Source organism: Saccopteryx leptura, chromosome 6 (genome assembly GCF_036850995.1).
Source record: "Saccopteryx leptura isolate mSacLep1 chromosome 6, mSacLep1_pri_phased_curated, whole genome shotgun sequence".
Classification (NCBI taxonomy): Eukaryota; Metazoa; Chordata; class Mammalia; order Chiroptera; family Emballonuridae; genus Saccopteryx; species Saccopteryx leptura.
Window position 1 is genome coordinate 91,776,571 of NC_089508.1, and position 18,837 is coordinate 91,795,407.

General features: G+C 40.3%; 1 long non-coding RNA gene and 1 gene segment (V, D, J or C); one reads left to right on the forward strand and one right to left on the reverse strand.

Annotated features, from left to right (window-relative positions):
- LOC136407919 (uncharacterized) overlaps positions 1-913 on the reverse strand; it is a 158,925-nt gene extending 158,012 nt beyond the window's left edge. For both annotated transcript variants that reach the window (XR_010752028.1, XR_010752029.1), the window contains exon 1: positions 765-913. This is a non-coding gene — a long non-coding RNA (uncharacterized lncRNA). The remainder of the gene's footprint in view (positions 1-764) is intronic.
- The window catches only part of LOC136407917 (T-cell receptor alpha chain constant-like), a 499,087-nt gene that overhangs the window by 327,048 nt on the left and 153,202 nt on the right, over positions 1-18,837 (forward strand).

Sequence of the window (18,837 nt, forward strand, 5' to 3'; positions counted from 1 at the left end):
CATTATGCTTTGCTTTCTTTATCCATTAACCAATGATAAGAATAATACCTACCTTAGAGGATTTTTGCAAGAATTAATAGACTATTACATACATGTAATGCACTTAAAGCAATGATTGGAACCTAAGAAGCACTCAGTAAGTTTTAGCTACTCTTCTTATATTTGGTGATATTATAATGATGATTACTACTACATATCCACATCCCCACTATTGATCTGCGTTAGATCTTTAGAAACATGTTGGTAACAAATAATCTCTTGGACAATTAAACATTCTTTTATACATTAGTATCCCATCTTAGTAAGAGTTAAATGTCTATGGAAATTTAGAGAAATACAATTCAAAAGACCTTCAGAATTTTATGCATTGGATGCTGATAAAATTTTTAGGGCTTCCTAGATAGAAAAAAATAAATTCAGAAGAAAAGTTAATTTCTGCTTAACCTTCATTAAAACGACAAATATAGACTTCATGAGGTATTAAAATATAACAGTAGTGTTACCTATTAAGGAAATAGTGGAATAATTTAAATGTAGATCCAGACATAAACTTGAAATTGTTTACAAACATCATTATAACTAAAAAACTAGTTCTATCAACATAACAGGGATGCTACATGACCTGAAAATGCTTCTATCTCCAAGAGGACTACAAATTAAGTCAAAGTACTCCTGACCTTAAGACATCCTAAAAAAACTGTCAAAGGAAGATTACTCCAGATTCCAGAAGTACATAGGCTTTGCACAGACATATCCACACTGACCTCTGATTATTCAAGAAACCACCCATGGAAACTCCTTGGTGTAAACTGGTGAGCTGAGACTAGGCAGTAAGTAGGACTTTCTTCTCTGTTTCCTTTTGGAAGATACATGGTTTTCTGCTGCTTCAGATCCTGCATTTACTCATCAGTGAAAATCCTACTCCCCTGCTGTCTTGCTACCTTTCTCATTTGCAACCAACATATGGGCTCATCAGCACTGATGCTCTTTTAAGGGCACAAAACAAGAGGTTTTTCTTGGGATAAAGAATTGGAGAAGAACCCTTTTAGAAATTTGGCTTTGGGTATCAGATTTCAAAGTCTTAACTCTCTCGGGACAGGCACAGACCCAGAGAGTGTTTGGTGAATGAGTGAGTCACTTTTCCTCCTGGGCATCTTGGGGTTATTGGTGATAATAGATACAGCCCCAGAATTGCTGAATGGTAAAGTGGAGGAATCAGGCTCTCTAAAGGACACTTACAACTCCAGAAACCTTGCTATAGTCTCTGTGAGTAAGAAGCTATTCAGTAATTCCTACCCATAGAACCTAGGTTGAAAGACTAATGCTATAAAGTCACATGCAATAGGGAAATAGGAGATACTGTGTGACTCTATCTGTCACCCAGTTCTCTGATTTCACCATGCTAAGTGTCTTGGTGAAAGAAATAATCTTTCTTCCTTTTCAAAACCTATGAATATCAAATGTAAAGGAAAGTTTGGAAGAAGAACAAAGTCATCAGAGAACTATGCATTGACTAAACAGACCTGAACTGTGGTGGAGTTGACGGTATACTTGAAGGTACTGTCTCAATCACCTCATCATCTAACTGGAAACCTTCCAATCTTCCCATGTTATCCTTGAAAGACAGTTATAAGAGAATAACTGAGCAAGAAAGTTAAACTATTTAACAAGTGTTTATCAAGTATCCCTAAGTCTCAGAGTAGAGAATTGGCATGGTTTTGTTTTTTATATTTATTGATTTTTAGAGAAAGAATGGTGGGGCAGGAGTGGGAAATACCAGCTTGTAGTAGTTACTTCTCATATGTGCCTTAACATGATAAGCCAAGGGTTTTGAACTGGCAACCTCAGAATTCCAGGTCAACACTTTATCCACTGCGCCACCACAGGTCAGGTGGCATGGTTTATTTTTAACCCAACAATGTATATTAAGTGTCTAGTAAATACCAGGCACTCTGCCAAGAGCCAAGGACACCAAAGCAACTAATGCAAGCTTTCTGCCATTCTAGACTTCACACTGTAGTGGGGCTTATCACCTAATAGAGAAACCAAATCAGACATACGTGGGAGCAAGAGAAGTACTTGATTGTAATAATTATGGGAGTGTTCCAGGAGGAAAGTACAGATTGGAATTAGGACCTTTAGACTGTAGGATGAGTTGGATGATAGGAGCCAGAAAAACATCTTAAAGGAATTGTGCTGAGACTAAAAATGGAAAAGTTTATTTATGTGCATCCAAAGGTCCCAAATCAGTAACAGAAGCAGAATTACAACTCATAAAGCCCCAGCTTGCCTCTACACTGTTTTGCTTGGCAGCTGCCTCATTCAGTGCCACACAGCTGGGAAAGTGAGTTGCAGATGGAATACTGGCAACCAAAAAAATTTTTAAAGACACATGACATCGCAATTTTTCTTAACACTCTTTAAAATTCCTCACTAATTTCTAAAAATACCTTAAGTTTGCCTTAAAACAACTAGTGGGGGGCCCAACGTTTTAGTAAAAACAAATCAGAGAAACTAAGTAATCCCAGGCATTTGAGCATTTTGAGCCCAAGTCAATCTGACTGAGAAGCACCACTTATTGGCTGTCCTGGGACACCAGGGAGCAGCAATCCTGACCAAGGGAAATAGAAACACAGCTTTTTCTCTTTTCACCCACTTTCATTCCCATTGCTTGTCCAACCAGCTGGCGCCAGAGCAGAGAAACAAGAAAGCAAAGACAGCAACTGGAAAGAAGGCAAGTATCTGAAAACTGCGAGGTCTACACAAAGATAAATCCTGGGCACACATCAGTCTGACTGCACTGCTGCTTATGCTTTGTGTGTGAAGTTTGAGCACAATGAGCAGGAGATAAAGCAAAGAAAGGACTTGCACTAAATTTATCTTTTTTTTTTTTTTTTTACCCAAAGAACTCAAAGGGGGTGGAGACAGAATGGATGTGTTCTCAAATCAAAGGCAAAGCAGGTTTTGAAAGTTCCAAGTAGAGAGAAAAATTGGAAGTCCTGGCATTCTCTAACAATGATACTTGAGTGATCTTGTGGATACATGTTTGATACCAAAGACCCAGAGTGGCAGAGACCTTCAGAGAGAATGGCAATGGGTTTGGGCTAGTAGCAGTCATTATGGGTTGGTTTAATATGACCCTGGGGTCTTTTTGCTTCTTCAAGTCTTTCTTCATCCCAGATGGATGAAGAAAACTGGTGCTGTAGCTCCTATGTGGCCTCTATCTTTAACTGACAGAGACAGTCCTTTGCCAAGAGCATAGAAGTTATTAATGCTGTCCATTCATCTCTAACACAACTCCATTTGGCTCATCCATTTACTCACCCAAAGCCCTACTGACAGCCTAACATGGCTCAGCTAACACCTCCTTTCCACAGAGGAATGGTTCTGTACCCAGCTTGAAATTATAAGCTGTTCCTCCCCTGGTGACTATGGCTCAGGTAAGAAATTTTGAACCTCCCTACAAGCTAACTACAATTACTCTATTTGTGGATGAAGAAGTCAAGACTCAGAGATGTAACTTGCCCAGTTATTGGTAAATTGCAAAGCAAGATTCAAAACCCAAGGCAAAAAAAACCAAGGCAAAGCCAGTGCTTCTTTTGCATAGAAATAATGTGGGTAATGAAAACACCTTGGCACCAGTGGGTGACATCACAGTATTAGCCACAAGCATTTGCAGGCAGATTCTAGCTAAGTGGGAACTGGCCTGGTGCTACGGTGTCCTTTCTTTCACTATACCTACAACAATGGGCAGAAGACCTGGCTTCCCCAGGGTTGGGCCTAGGTTGCGGGAAAATATGTCTCTAAACCCATCTTTAATTAGATGAACAATTCACAAGACTCCTTGAATCTAGAGACTACAGGAAGATATCCTGCTTGCACTAGCAAATATCTACACACTTCCTAATATAGACAAGCTCTGGGCTGGGCACTGAGAACACAAATATAAATTAGATAAAGTCACTATTTTAATGAATCTTACAGTCCAATGCAGAAAACAAATAAATTATAATATAAGTTAAATAGAGGTGATAGTGCCATGACCCAACAAGTTCAGGAAGCCCACAGGACACCTCTCTCAAGTAGAGGGGGGGAAGGAAGGAGAAGGAAGGTACAGTGTTTCCAGGAAGAAGGAGCAGCCAGTACAAAAACTGGGACTATGAGGACTGTAATAAATCTTTGAAACTGCAAGTGTGTTTTGCAGCTGACATACTCAGTGCAAGTGAGGAAGTGGGCAAAAGTGAGACTGGAAAATGAAGCAGATCAGATCATATGGCCATGACATAGTATCTTCACATTCCCCTAGAGGCCAAGGGGAACTGCAAAAGGAATATCAGCAGAAGTGTGAGCTGACTCCCTTCACTCTGAAGAAAAATCAGTATGATGGCTTCCTGCAGAATGGATGAAAAGGAGGAGAGTCCAAAAGCAGGAAGACCTCTTAGAATAAAATAGCAATGGCTGGCAACAGGTAAAGAATGCTCAGATTGAGACAGGGGTGGCAGAGGCCAGAGGGGAAGGGACAGGGGTGGCAGAGGCCAGAGGGGAATGACCATGGCTTGCAGGCTGGTTTGCTCCTGACGCCCTTGAGCCTTTATTTATGCCAGTCTGTCTACTGGAAATGCCCTTCAGACAAAGCCCGACTCACCCCTCACAGCTCGGTTAAGCGTTACCTCTTCTAAGCATCACAAGCAGAAGCAGCTCTTTCCTCTAGTGCTCCTAAAGCACTTTGTACCCACTTATTTTAACAATTAATACTTCTCTGTAATTCCGCTAGGTTTGTCTCCCCAACAATTGAGTTCTTTAAAGGCAGAAGCCGGCCCTGGCCAGTTGGCTCAGCGGTAGAGCGTCAGCCTAGCGTGTGGAGGACCCGGGTTTGATTCCCGGCCAGGGCACACAGGAGAAGCGCCCATTTGCTTCTCCACCCCTCCGTCGCGCTTTCCTCTCTGTCTCTCTCTTCCCCTCCCGCAGCCAAGGCTCCATTGGAGCAAAGATGGCCAGGGCGCTGGGGATGGCTCTGTGGCCTCTGCCTCAGGCGCTAGAGTGGCTCTGGTCGCAACATGGCGACGCCCAGGATGGGCAGAGCATCGCCCCCTGGTGGGCAGAGCGTCGCCCCTGGTGGGTGTGCCGGGTAGATCCCCGTCGGGCGCATGTGGGAGTCTGTCTGACTGTCTCTCCCTGTTTCCAGCTTCAGAAAAATGCAAAAAAAAAGAAAAGAAAAAAAAATAATAAAAATAAAGGCAGAAGCCATGTTTTGTTTGCCTTTACATCTCCCAAATACTATCTGTTCTTTAATAGGTAGATAGCCCAAGTTTATTAAATAAACAGCCTAACCAATAACCTTGCAAGCCTGTCACACCTCTCTCTGAGGAAGTGACTAACGCCCAACCACCTTATAACGGACAAAACTTCTCATGGGCAGACAGCAGCTGATCTGGAGAGGGGATCTAAGGAGCAATCAGCATACCCCAGAGTCATGCCCTGTGAAGCCATGTGGTGGACCTGTCCCCTCTTCTACCTCGCCATCTTCTGTGCTAGTAAGGACAAGTTGCTGGTCCTCTTATTTTCAAGAAAAGGTGCAGCAGAAACAATTTGCTGGGAGAGGTTGATGGGTTAACAGGGAAACCACTGTTGGGCATGGCTCTGACATGCCAGCCCCTTGGGGTGAAGGGAGTTTACCACAGCCTCTCTAACTTTAGATTTTTCTTTTCAGGGGTCTCATTGAATATAATTTTGGAACCAGACAGCAAAACTCTGACTGTTCTAGTTGGGAAACCTGCCACTTTCTGCTGCAGCTTAACAGGAGCGGACTTGACAAATTATCAAATGAGTTGGTATAAGAAGGCTGCAGATAACTCCCTGATTTTGGTATATAGACTAAGCAACAACTCTCATGAGTATTCAAAGGGTAATATCAAAGGGAAAATCGATGTTTTAAAAAGTCGATATATACTTGACATTCAAAAAGCAACAACAGAAGACGTTGGGACTTACTACTGTGGGTCCGATATCCACAGTGCTGCTCTTCTACTTCTGACCCCCTCAAAATCCCCAGGATCAGACTGAGGTGCAGATCCGATGAGACACCCTCTTTGGTAGAATGTACACCGCACCTGAGATGAGACCATCTGATAACTTTAACAGTAACATCTGATAAGAGAGACAAGAGCTGGGTTGGAGCAAGAGCCTTATCTTTGTAGTTGGTTGAGAGGGGGCTTCTTTATCAGCGAAGAGGGCAGAAAATGCTATTAGGGTCTATGTGGAAAAACCAAGGAGCCCTGCACCTGTCTCTCCAGACAAAGGTTGAAAAACAGTACTGAGAAGGCCTCCTCATTGTGGAGGCGGCTGAGGTGAACAGAATTTCCACTGTCATAAGTGCTGTAGCTCATTCCAGAGTCTTTATTGAGAAAGCATTCATGTGCATAAACTAGATAAAGCAAGGATGGTTTCCATTACCATCCTAATCAAAATTTCCAAAACCATTAGAGATAGCTTTAACTCTTATGCTGTGAAGGAAGATAAATAGAGTCATTTTCTGAAATGCTCCAATAACAATTTTAGGTATTGAGTGTTTTATATCTTCCCTTAGCTACAAAAGAGTCCTGGGGACCTACGGGGATGGCTGGGGTGAGAGAGGTAACACGTGGGCTTCCTTCATGTCAGTTGCTGAGGGAGATCTTGGAGACAAATGTGGCAATGTGGTATTTCTGAGTTGGTCATGAATCAACTGAATTAAAAATATAGATCCCCAGTCCCAAGTTGAAATGGATGAGCTAAAAGTGTCTAAGACTACAGGGAGCCAAAGCCTGGAAGAACCCACTGAGCAGACTGATAGGCAGGAGGGTTTAAAAATGAAACCATATAATAATAATGATCAAGGGAGCGCCCTCATCCTGTTGGCTCTAATAAGGCACTTATTGTATTTACAATATTGGGAAAGTTCATCGGAATAGAAATTACTCTAACTCAACTTCCATTCTATGTTCTGCTCTCATTAATGTGTTTAGAATTTATTTTAAAGACAGAGCAGTAGAAATTGCCATTAAATATTATAAATAAAAACAAAAAAGCACAAACTATCTAACAGTGAATGTTACTGACTTCATGTTCAGTGCACTGGAAGATCACAAAAGTACAATCATTGCCCTGGCCGGTTGGCTCAGTGGTAGAGCGTCGGCCTGGCATGCAGAAGTCCCGGGTTCGATTCCCGGCCAGGGCACACAGGAGAAGAGCCCATCTGCTTCTCCCCCGCTCCCCCTCTCCTTCCTCTCTGTCTCTCTCTCCCCCTCCCGCAGCTGAGGCTCCACTGGAGCAAAAGATGGCCCGGGTGCTGGGGATGGCTCCTCAGCCTCTGCCCCAGGCGCTAGAGTGGCTCTGGTCGCAACAGAGCAACGCCCCAGAGGGGCAGAGCATCGCCCCCTGGTGGGCGTGCCGGGGGGGGGGGGGGGGAGGGATCCCTGTCGGGCGCATGCAGGAGTCTATCTGACTGTCTCTCTCTGTTTCTGGCTTCAGAAAAATACAGGGAAAAAAAAAAAAGAAAAAAAAGAAAAGTACAATCATAAGAAAAGTTTCTTAGAACTAAGTCTTGAAAGAGGTGGGGCTTAGATAAGTAACAAGAAAGAGGAAGGATATTTCAAGCTAGGTTTGCTAGTTATCTATTATTACATAATAAATTACCACAAGATTTCAAGGCTCAAAACATTTGTTATCTCAGTTTCTATGGGTCAAGAATCCAGGTGTGTCTTGGCTGTATCCTCAGCTCAGGTTGTCTCATCAGGGTGCAATACGACATCAGTTTGGGCTGCAGCCATCAGAAGCATTAACTGGCATTGACTGGAAGAGACTCCACTTCCAAGCTCACTCATATGGAGGTTGGCAGGTCCTGAGTCCTCCATAGGGCTCATCGCATGCAGTCATCTCCATAGGGCTCCCCATAACATGGCACCTTACTTCCCTATAATAGGGACTTTGAGGGATAGAAGACATCCAAGATGGAAGGCATAGTCTTTTTGTAGCCTAATCCTAGAAGTAAAATTCCACTACTTCTAGCATATTCTATTCAATATGAGTGAGTCAATAAATACAGCCCACACTCAAGAGGAGAGGATTACATAAAAGTATAAAAGCCAGGTGGTAGGCGTCATTGGGGGCCGTCTTAGAGGCTGCTAATACAGAGGATTAATGTAGTAAAGCAGGAAAAGAGAGGGCTTAAAAATTCTGGAGGAAACCAGTTTATTTAGAGACCCCTGACTATAAAGCTAAAGAGATTTGATTTTATCTTACAAGCCAATATTTCTACAACTTAATTGTACATGCAAAGCACCGTGGAAGTCTGTTTCAAACCAGATTCCTAACATGAGACTGCAGAGATCTTAATTCAGTCTACCTGGAGGCAAGTCTGGGAACATGTATTTATAACAAGTACCTGAGTAATTCTGATGCACGTGGTCCAATGATATGCTTTGAAAAACTCTGCTGTAAGCAGCAGAACTGTTGGGTATATTAGTACATAAAAAATGTGCCCAGGTTTACCTGCCCTCACTACAGAGAAATGAACATCAAATGTGGTCCAGGTATCTCTTAAACAATAGTCCTCAATTCCAACTGCATAATTGAATTATTTTAAAAAATTCTTTAAAACACATACCAGTATCTGGAATATATCCCCAGAGATTTCAATTGAATTGGTGTGAGCACAGAGCTTCTGAAGTCATTCAGCCTTCCTCCCCTGCCCTCTTCTCTTCCTCTGTCAGGTTGAAGACCTTGCTATTTATTGCAAGTGTGTTTCTAGACAGACAGCATCAGTATCACCCAGCAGTATGTCAGAATGCAGAATCTCAAGTACCACCTTAGACCTACTAAATCAGAACCTGCATTTTATCTCCTATGATGAATTATACACACACACACACACACACACTCACTCACACACACACACACACACACACTAAAGAAATAAAAGTTTGAGAGGCACTGTTCTAAGGCAGCCATCATTATTGAAAATTTTCATAGTAATAGAGAAATATAAATCAGCTTTTCCCAAATGCCACACAAAACTCGTATTTCTAAAAAGCTCCTGAAAGAATTCTGATATGCAGCCAGGTGAGGGACTCATGATAAGCAATCAGTCATTCCCAAATCAGGTTACACATTATTTGTGTTCTCATATAATAAATATTCTAAACGAGGTCCTATTGTGTCCTTGTATACTCCTTGGAAGAAGGCATTACATAAATTCACAGTATGATCGTTTCTCATCCATCCACACTTCGATTAAGAAATGAATTAATATTTATTGGGTCGGTGTACTTTTTACCACACCATGTGATCTTCATGGACTATCCACGGCAACCCAGAACTTTGTGCCATTTACCTTCAACTCAAGATCAGGCCAGAAAAATGACCATGAATTATTAGTGTCTGAGTAAATTTGGCTTGGGAAGAAAAGGGACAGGAGATGAGAACATGTGCCTCTAGTTGTTCATTCTGCCTGCAAGGTAGATTATAACATGAAGTTCTTGCCCATACTGGGGTAAAACAACTCAGACCCTGAGATGGACATGGGGTGAGCGTGAAAAACAAAACCTGGAGCCAAGGAAGAGAGACATTTGGGGGAAAGCAGCCAGACTGCCCACCAGCAATCTGAGAGTCTGGACACAAAACAAAGAAAATGGAAACCAGACAAAAATTAAAATTAAAGACCTGGAGAAATTTCCTGAGCTTGTTAGCAGGAAATTTAAAAAGCATTTTATATAATACCTGGAGCCTCAGATGGAAGAGGAGATTGGGCCACCAAAGGTCCTAGCAGAGCATGGACATGGACCAATTATTTCTGTGAAAATCCCAAAGCCAAATACATGACATGAATATCAGTTAAAATTTTTTAATTTTCCATGTTTTTCCTCACTGTGTTAGTTAAAGAAATTGAAAGTTGACTAAATTTATATTATTGTTGTCTCCATTATTTTACTTTGTGTGATTTTTTTTATCTGTCATTAATAAGGCTCCATTGAAAGAATTCAGAACAGTGAAAAGAGTGCCCTTTCATCCTTTAAAAAAGTCTTTGAGTTCAACTAAAGGGGTATAATAGGCATGTTACTTCCACCAGGCTCCTAAGCAAAGGAGACCTTAGGCACCCCTGTGGCTAGAAATGGAAAATATGATGTTCAAAGGCAGTAGGAGATAGCTTGTGTCCGCAAACAGTGCCATCAACGGGCTGCACTTACAAACAGGTCCTTCAACATCATAGAATCATAGTATGGTGTGAGAGCAAGAGAAAAGTGAAATGGGAGTGCACTTCTTCCTCTATATCAGACAAGGCCACAGACAGCCAAGGAGGAGAAGGTCATTTCTACCACATATTGTATATTCTGAAGATGTCACAACCTTTAAGAAGTTACTCATTGCAGCATCCTGAAAGCTCACAGGAAGTGTATAGGGAGGACCCAAGTAAGGAAATGAACGTAAGGAAATCCAAGTTATGACCTTCACTTTAAACAATTAAGTTTTTAAACAGAAAATTAAGATTACTGATCTTAAAAACCAGAAGGGATCTCAAAAGTCAAGCAGGAATCCCTCCATTCAATTTATAAGTTCATTAAATATTGATTGAATAAGTGATTAGTTCTTATTTTTAAAAAATGAAATAAAAATCTGCTTCCTTATAAATTTATATGTTGGTATTTGTTGCACATTCAAAAACAACACAGACTAAGTTTTACTTTCATTATTTCAATATTTGAAGACAGCTATCATATCCAATCTTTCAAGCCCTTATTTCTCTATACCCAGTACTTTCAACCATTCTGTCTCATAAGTTGTAAGCTCTTCAAAAAGAGAATTCAAGTTTAATATCTATATTTTTCTGATTCACACAAGTCTCAATACTGTGACTAGCATGTAGTGGGTAGTCAATAAATATGAGTTAAACACATGAATTAATATCTATGTGTCCATCTGACAAATACAACATGTCCACGTTGATGTCTCAAAGGTACTTCAACTCAGTTCCAATAGTTAAATCAAGATCTTCCTCCCAAATATGGTCTTCTCCTAAGCTTCCCTATCTCACTGAATAACATCATCTCAAATTCATGCACTTCTTTCTATCCCCCACTACTAACACATTCGTCCAAATTAACATTTCTCCTTTGAATCATTTTATTATCCTTTTGAATAAGCTAACTTGTCTCTGGGGTCTTCTAATATGTCCTCCCACAGCAGCCAAGAAATCTGTTCAAAATACGAATATGATCATGTTATACTCCCAACTTTCCACTGTGGCAAAAGACCAAAAATCCTTAAAGTAACCTTTAAGGTTTTACACAATCTGACTCCCTTCTCACCTCTGCTGAAAATACTTCTTACTCCTTTCTCCTTCATTGTTCATGCCCAAATAGGCCTTATTCCAGTTGCCTGAATGCACTAGGTACCCTCTCACCCCAGGGCCTTTGTACATATTATTTCCTTCCTATAGAACACTTCTATCTCCTCATCACTCATTTAACTCCTACTTACCTTTTAAAGTTTACACATCAGTTATTCAGAGACATCTTAAGATGTCTCTGACTTCCAACAAGTCCAGAGTGTTTATTTTAGTTTTTTTAATATGCTTTTATATCTTGGTCTATAATATTATTTCATTCATTTGATTCATGTCTATTTTCTCACTAGTTTGTAAACTCTGAGAGATAAAGGACTATATCTCTTTTTGGTTAACATTGAACCTGAAATATTTCATAAATGCATTTGTGGTAATAAATGAATGACTTACATAGATTCTAGTATTTCCTGGAATTTGGTGATTATCACTGACTCTCAGCTACAATAGGACCCCAAGCCTTGCTACTTTTGAGTGATCTAGGGGCCAAGGGTTCTCAGAGGTTAACAATTTTCACCCATTCTTTAGCTGTCTGACATACTCAAGAATTCATTTTGGCCCTGGCCAGTTGTCTCAGTAGATAAAGTGTCAGCCCAGCATAAAGACATTCTGGGTTCAATTCTCTGTCAGGGCAAGTGAGAGAAGTGACCATCTTCTTCTCTCATCCTCCTTCTCCCCCTTCCCTCCCTCTTCCTCTCCCACGGCCAGTGTCTCAATTGGTTTAAGCGTCAGCCCTGGGCACTGAGGATAGCTCTTTGGTTTGAGCATGTTAGCCTCAGGCACTAAAAATAACTCAGTTGATTCAGAGCATCAACCCAGATAGGGGATGCCAAGTGGATCCCAGTTGGAGCACATGCAGGAGTCTGTCTCACTATCTCCCCTTCTCTCACTTTAAAAAAAAAAGAATTCATTTTGGGACATATGGGACAACTGAAAGGATCAAGATCAAAACATCTTCCACATTTCTGAGCCAATTTCCACATAGAGACCCAGGAAAAGTAAGCAAAACCCACACAGAGAGAGAGGCTGGCCAACTATGAATAAATCAGAGGGATCAATGTGATTATTACTTTCTCAGTGAGTCCTGGATGGGCATATGAAGAGCCCATTGGGTGTTTTAAATTTTGTGACAATATTTTCAGTAGCTACATTATTAAAATACGTAAGTCTATGATTATGGGGATGCATATCCTCATCCCTCCAATATGTACTTGAGGATGTTTGGTACTCCTGGTGCTGTGCCACATGCTGAGTTACAAAAACAAGCAAAGCTCATTTGCTGTCCTCAAGGCACTCTCTCTAGTAGGTGAAGCAGATGTAAAAATAGAGACTAACAGAAGAAGGAGCAAACTGCTGTGAGAACATAGTGAGGGAAGTGATGGCCTAGAGCTGGGGAAGGTTTCTCAGAGGAGGTCAAGTGAGCTCATAACAGAAACAACACTTGCTCCCCTGAGGTATTATATGCTTGCAAGTTTCTTAGGATGATCCAGGAAGAAAGATTAGTACCCTCAACAGTTACACACACACACCTTTGGGTATGATGTTCTTAGTTTAGAAGATGAATGATAGATATAGATATAGAGATGATAGATGACAGATGATAGATAGATAGATGATAGATGATAGATAGATGATAGATGATAGATAGATAGATAGATAGATAGATAGATAGATAGATAGATAGATAGATAGATAGATGATAGATAGACCAACCAACAAACTGAAAACTTATAGGGAAATAATGTATCTAGACTAGACACAGTCTCTTCTTGTGGGGAAGCTAATGTCTATCAGAGCTTCAATACAGTCTCCCTACTGACAGAAGTCATAAATTCTCCATCAAGTAAAGCTTAGAGATTTCCAAAATGCTGCTATTGTACAACCACAAAACAGACCAGCAAAATGGAAGTGGTATGGGTTGAGAAGATACAGACTTAAGATAAGCAAAGAGGAAGGGGAAAGGGAAAGAACATTATTTCCTTGAATAACAATCACTCCCTTTAACTTTTTGTTCTTATTTAAAAGCCCTCCCAAACCTGGGATTTCCCAGAATTTGGTGCTGCTGGGCACTGACTTCCTCCCCAGACTGCTAATGGGAAGTGTGAGGAAATCTGGAGAGATCATTAAGAAAGTAATGTGCTCTACAGAGAGGTAAACAATGCCACTGGACTGGCCATGAACTTCCACTTCTGTGTGTTCTTTGATTTCATTTGGTTTGAAATATTATAATTTCTTCTCAGATATGCCAGCACTTTATAACCTACACTAAATCTATAAAATTTTATCTAGCTTGATTGAGTTGTTTCAATTCATGGAGTTGTTTTTAGTCAGAGCATCAGTGTAACTTTTATCCTGTGAAATATAAAAAATTCAGCTGTAAATGCAGCCATTCTATTTTCTGCTTCTCTGCAGTTGTCTCTCTTCTGGAAGCTCTGGAAAGAAACAGCTGCCATAGGTATATCGGCCTTCCACATTTTCCTCGTTGCATCAGTCAGTTCTGCTGTGGCTACAAACAGAGTCAATATCTCAATAATTTAAACAATGAAAATTTACTTTTGCTCTGTTTTTACTACAAATTGATGGCTGCCAACCTTCACTCCCTGTGTCTTTTTATTCTAGACTCCAGGCTGCAATATAACAGTGTTTGGGACACACTGGTCTAATGGCAAAGGAAAAAGAACAAGAGGACTGCTGGCAGAAACTCTAAATATTTCTTAAAGCTTCTGCTCAGATATGACACAATCACATCTACTCACATTCATTGGCCAAAGCCCCCCCATGGTCAACCCCAAATCAACTGGGCAGGGACTCACACCCTTACCACAGAAAGCATTGCAAGATTCATAGCAACAGTCAGGATAGATAGTCCATTCATGTGGTTGGAAGAATCAATTGCTTCAGAGCAATAGAACAACCTACCATACCCTCCGACTCCACCCATTTAATTAGTATCCAACATGGGGAGCTTCTCCCCAAGTAACCTAAAAAAAAAGAAAAAGATATGATTGCCTTTCTTCTTAGAACTGTTGTAAAACTCAGTGGCAACCTTTGCCAAATTGTTCAGAATGTTGTAGTCCCTCAATGTTAACAGTTGTTAAGCAATTAAAAAGGATGTCATGGTCAAATAAGTTTGGCAAATGCACTATATTAATATCTCTCTTTTAATATTCATGATTCTTTATTATCATATTAAATGCTCTGAGAATACCTGATGTAAAGATACCTACTTAACCCAGGATTGGCATCAGAAAACTATTTCTATAGCACTACAACCATTTATATCTCATGAAATTCTAGTAGCTAACACGGACCTAAAGGATTATGGGAGAACCACCCCGATGAATTCTTGCTGTTCTCTTTCTGTGCATCCAGACTCAAGGACACCTAATGATGCTGAAAGGAGGTATGCAGGAGGCCAATCGGTCTGCACAGGCCTCCAGAAGGAGGCATGCATTTTTTGCTAAGATCAAACTCTATGTTGGGAATCTGAAACCACTAATTCAGATACAATACTACACTTTGCCTACTGAATTAAGTTTAACAACCTCAGACTGGCTTTTATTTCTTATGCAGCAAATATATCTTGAGTCCTACTTTGTGCCAAGTATGGTGCCAAGCACCGGGTAAATAGTGTGAGTAAAATAAACATGGGTCCTGAACTCATGGACTTACTAGTTTAAGATGAGGATAGGCAGACATTAAAGCAAACACAGGAATAAACAGCTAATGATCATACAACCTTTCATCAGTGGCTACCCACTCCTTCTTGAAATGCTTTCTATGCTTAGCTTCTGAGATGCTGCACTTTGCTGAGCTTCCTCTACACTAGTGACCTCTCCTTCTCAGCCTCCTTCATTGGCTCTTCCTCTTCTACTTCTAACTGCAGAGCTCTTTCCTGGGTCTCCCATCCCTTCTGTATCTCTCCTTAGGTGATCTCACTTATGCTCATGGCGTTAAGTTCCATATATGTGCTCATAATTCCCAAATTTATATCTCCAATGCAAAACTCTCCTCTGAGGACATAATCTCTCCCAAACTGAACCACCTGAGCACTTACCTCTCTTGAGTCATTTCCCATGTTCTTTCTTTTCCACAACTGTGTGGATACTTCCTTTGTGCTCCTCCTAATTTCTAAATCCCTTGAAGGCAAGGATCATTGATCTGTTTCATCTTTAGTTTCCACAGTGTGTTGCATAGTAAATGTTTCATATATGATTATTGAATTCAATGTTTGAACTAAATTTCTGCTTTAGGGATCACTAAGACACAGATGTAATGAAAGGGAATATTTTATTTAAAGAAATAATGCCTCATCCTTCTGCATTTCCAAATGAATGACCTCAGCTGAGAGAACACAGTTATATGCATTGGCATAAAGTGAATACTTAAGTTTAAAAATGCTAAATCAAGCCAGCATCATCCCTTGTGGTCACAAGAAGCTGCCACAAATGTTTTATAAATTACCTACATTCCCGCAACCCATCTGGCGATGCTGGTATGTTACAGCCATGGATGACTTACTCTTCACAGTAATCCCACTTTAAAATGAAAGGTTAAAATAAAAAAAGGGATTGAGGGTTGCCTGAAAACTCTCCCACCCAACCAGAGCAGCAACTCAAGCACATAATGCTGATTCCTCGACTTGGCTTCAGGGCCAAAGCGGAGGTCAAAAGAGGAGGTCTGCCTGGATTGCAGAAAGATATTTCACCTGCATCTCTGGTCTGCATCTGAATTTTGATCCTATTTTTTTCCAAGCTTTCCCCAAGGCCTCTTCTACCAGTCAAAGTGAGCTGGGTTTCCCACACCATTAGAAGAGGACTGATAGGACCTAAATATTGTCTAGAGCAGTGGTCCCGACCTTTTTTGGGCCACGGACTGGTTTAATGTCAGAAAGTATTTTCACGGGCCGGCCTTTAAGGTGGGACGGATAAATGTATCACGTGACCAAGACAAGAGTCAAGAGTGAGCCTTAGAGGGATGTAACAGAGGGAATCTGGTCATTTTTTAAAAATAAAACATCATTCAGACTTAAATATAAATAAAACGGAAATAATGTAAGTTATTTATTTTTTCTCTGCGGACCTGTACCAAATGGCCCACAGACCGGTACCGGTCCGCGGCCCTGGGGGTTGGGGACCACTGCTCTAGAGGAAAGCCGAGAGTCTCTTTGTACTTGATGATCTGCCTAAGTGAGTTGGGGTCCCTGAAGCCTGCACAGGGAAGCCATGATTATCATGTGGACACTGTCTCCATGGCACAAGTGCTTTGTGTGTGCACAGAGAGTCAGCTTTTTCTTATCTTAGTTTCCTTAAAAAAAAAAAAATTTGTCCTTGGCCTCTACATGCTTGAGCATAGGGTTTAGTGACCAGGCATGGCCTACATATGGCCCGCAGGCCGAAACTGGCCCGTGTAATGAGTTTATGTGGCCCACAATTAAATTTTTAATATTCTTCGTTAATTTAAAATCTCAGCTACTCAGAAGAGGAAGCATCTTTGATTATTGGAAATCGAGATATTTAAGAAGATACTGATACACAGAAAAGAATTCCGCATGTGACTAATCTAGGGTTAACTTCCAATAATTGGTTGAATGAGTTCACAATACTTCTTTATTTTTCAAAAAAATTCCATTATAAAGATTTACAACTTTTGTACTCGTCTTTACTCGCTATGAACTGTTTGATGTTTAGCGGCGATGTGAAACCCACATTCTTTTAGGCGGAGTTTGCCAATGTGCACCCAAGGTAAAAAAAATTCGTTATTTCTGTGGTCAAGTGTGCTGAATCAAGTGGCATTCTAGCATAGACAATAGCTATAGTTAATAACTGAAAATGTGTCCAGGTTGTTTGTAAAACAAGCTCATTCTATTAATTAAATATTGTTTCAATTGATTGTGATACAGTTTGGATATTTATACGGTATTAATTATATTTTTATTAAAATAATATTGTATATTAATAAAACAGAAGACAATATGACTTTGGGTGATGGGTATGCAACATAATCAAATGTCAAAATTAAATAAATAAATAAAATAAAATAAATAAAATAAAATAATATTGTATATTAAAATTTTTTTCACTCACTTACATTTATTCATAAACAAATTATATAATAAATTTTGTTTACTTAAATGAATCATTTTTGTATTTAACATTTTTTAATTTTAATATTTCGTCTGGCCCGTGAAAAACGTTTTCTTTCTAATCTGGCCCAGGGGCAAAAACTGTTGGCCATGCGTGGTTTAGTCTATTGAAATAAAGGTGAAATTATCTGTAGTACATATCTTCCTCAAAAATAAACATTTTTCAACTGTCATAGCATTTTAAACTATATCTTCTTTTTCTGTTATTATCTTTTCCCTATTATGCACTTCTCTGGATAAATACATAGTTTGTGTTATAATATTTATTAACAAGGTACCATCTGGACCAGAAGTAAGTTTAGGAATTCTGCTGGGTATTTAGTGTGCTTTCCTGCTGATTCACCAACCTCATGTGAGTCAATGCAAACACAGCAGGTGACGAATAGAGGCAACGGTTCCTTCAGCTCAGCCTTGGGATCACCATTCTGGGACCTGACCTGGCACTTTTTAAAAGAAGGTATTTTGACAAAAAGAAGTCATTGTCAGTTGAGTCTTTCAAAAATCCTCTTTCCATGGGCTCTATGAGCCCATCTTCCTGGCATGTGTCATTCCCTATGCAGCTTCTGTTATCCTACATCCTGGTTTCTCACATGGCCTGGATGCTTCTCTCAGTTTAGACTGATACTGTGTGCTTACCATGTACCCTGATTTCACTCACCATGTATTTTCCATTAGATGCTGAGGTTGTTCATTGTGCAAGGCAGACTTACTGCACATAATATTTCCTTTGTCCTCCTTTGGTTACTTCCCAGTTCACACAATCAGTATTCAGTCATGCATATGTGCAAACTCTTAAACCATTTGGCAATTAAAGCCCTGCCAACTGAATAGCTTGTATTTCCATTCAATAATCTTTTCATTCGCTCATACTTAAGTGTTCATTACACAGCTCAGTGTTAACAGCCCTTTAACTTGTCAAAACATAATGTGCATAACAGAACTCGCCTGCTAAACTAGGCTCTAAGACAGCAGCACCATGGAGATCATAAAACAGCCACACTTAATTGTGGCATTTCTAGCCATGGAGAATATGACAGACATAGTGCAGGGTGGGTCAAAAGTAGGTTTACAGTTGTTAATATAGAAAATAATACAGTAATTCCTCGGTTTTTGTTGACTTCGGCTATCATCGATTTCAGTTTTCATCAATTCTTTCCATGAAAAATTTGTCTCAGTTTTGTCCGTTGCCTCGGATTTTGTCAGGGTGTCCACGTGACCTTGCTGCTAATTTTACAAAACAAGGGCAACCCACGTGTTCTCCTGCTCAGTGTGACGTTGTTTCTCATTGTGTCAGCATCACCCCACGTGTCTAGCC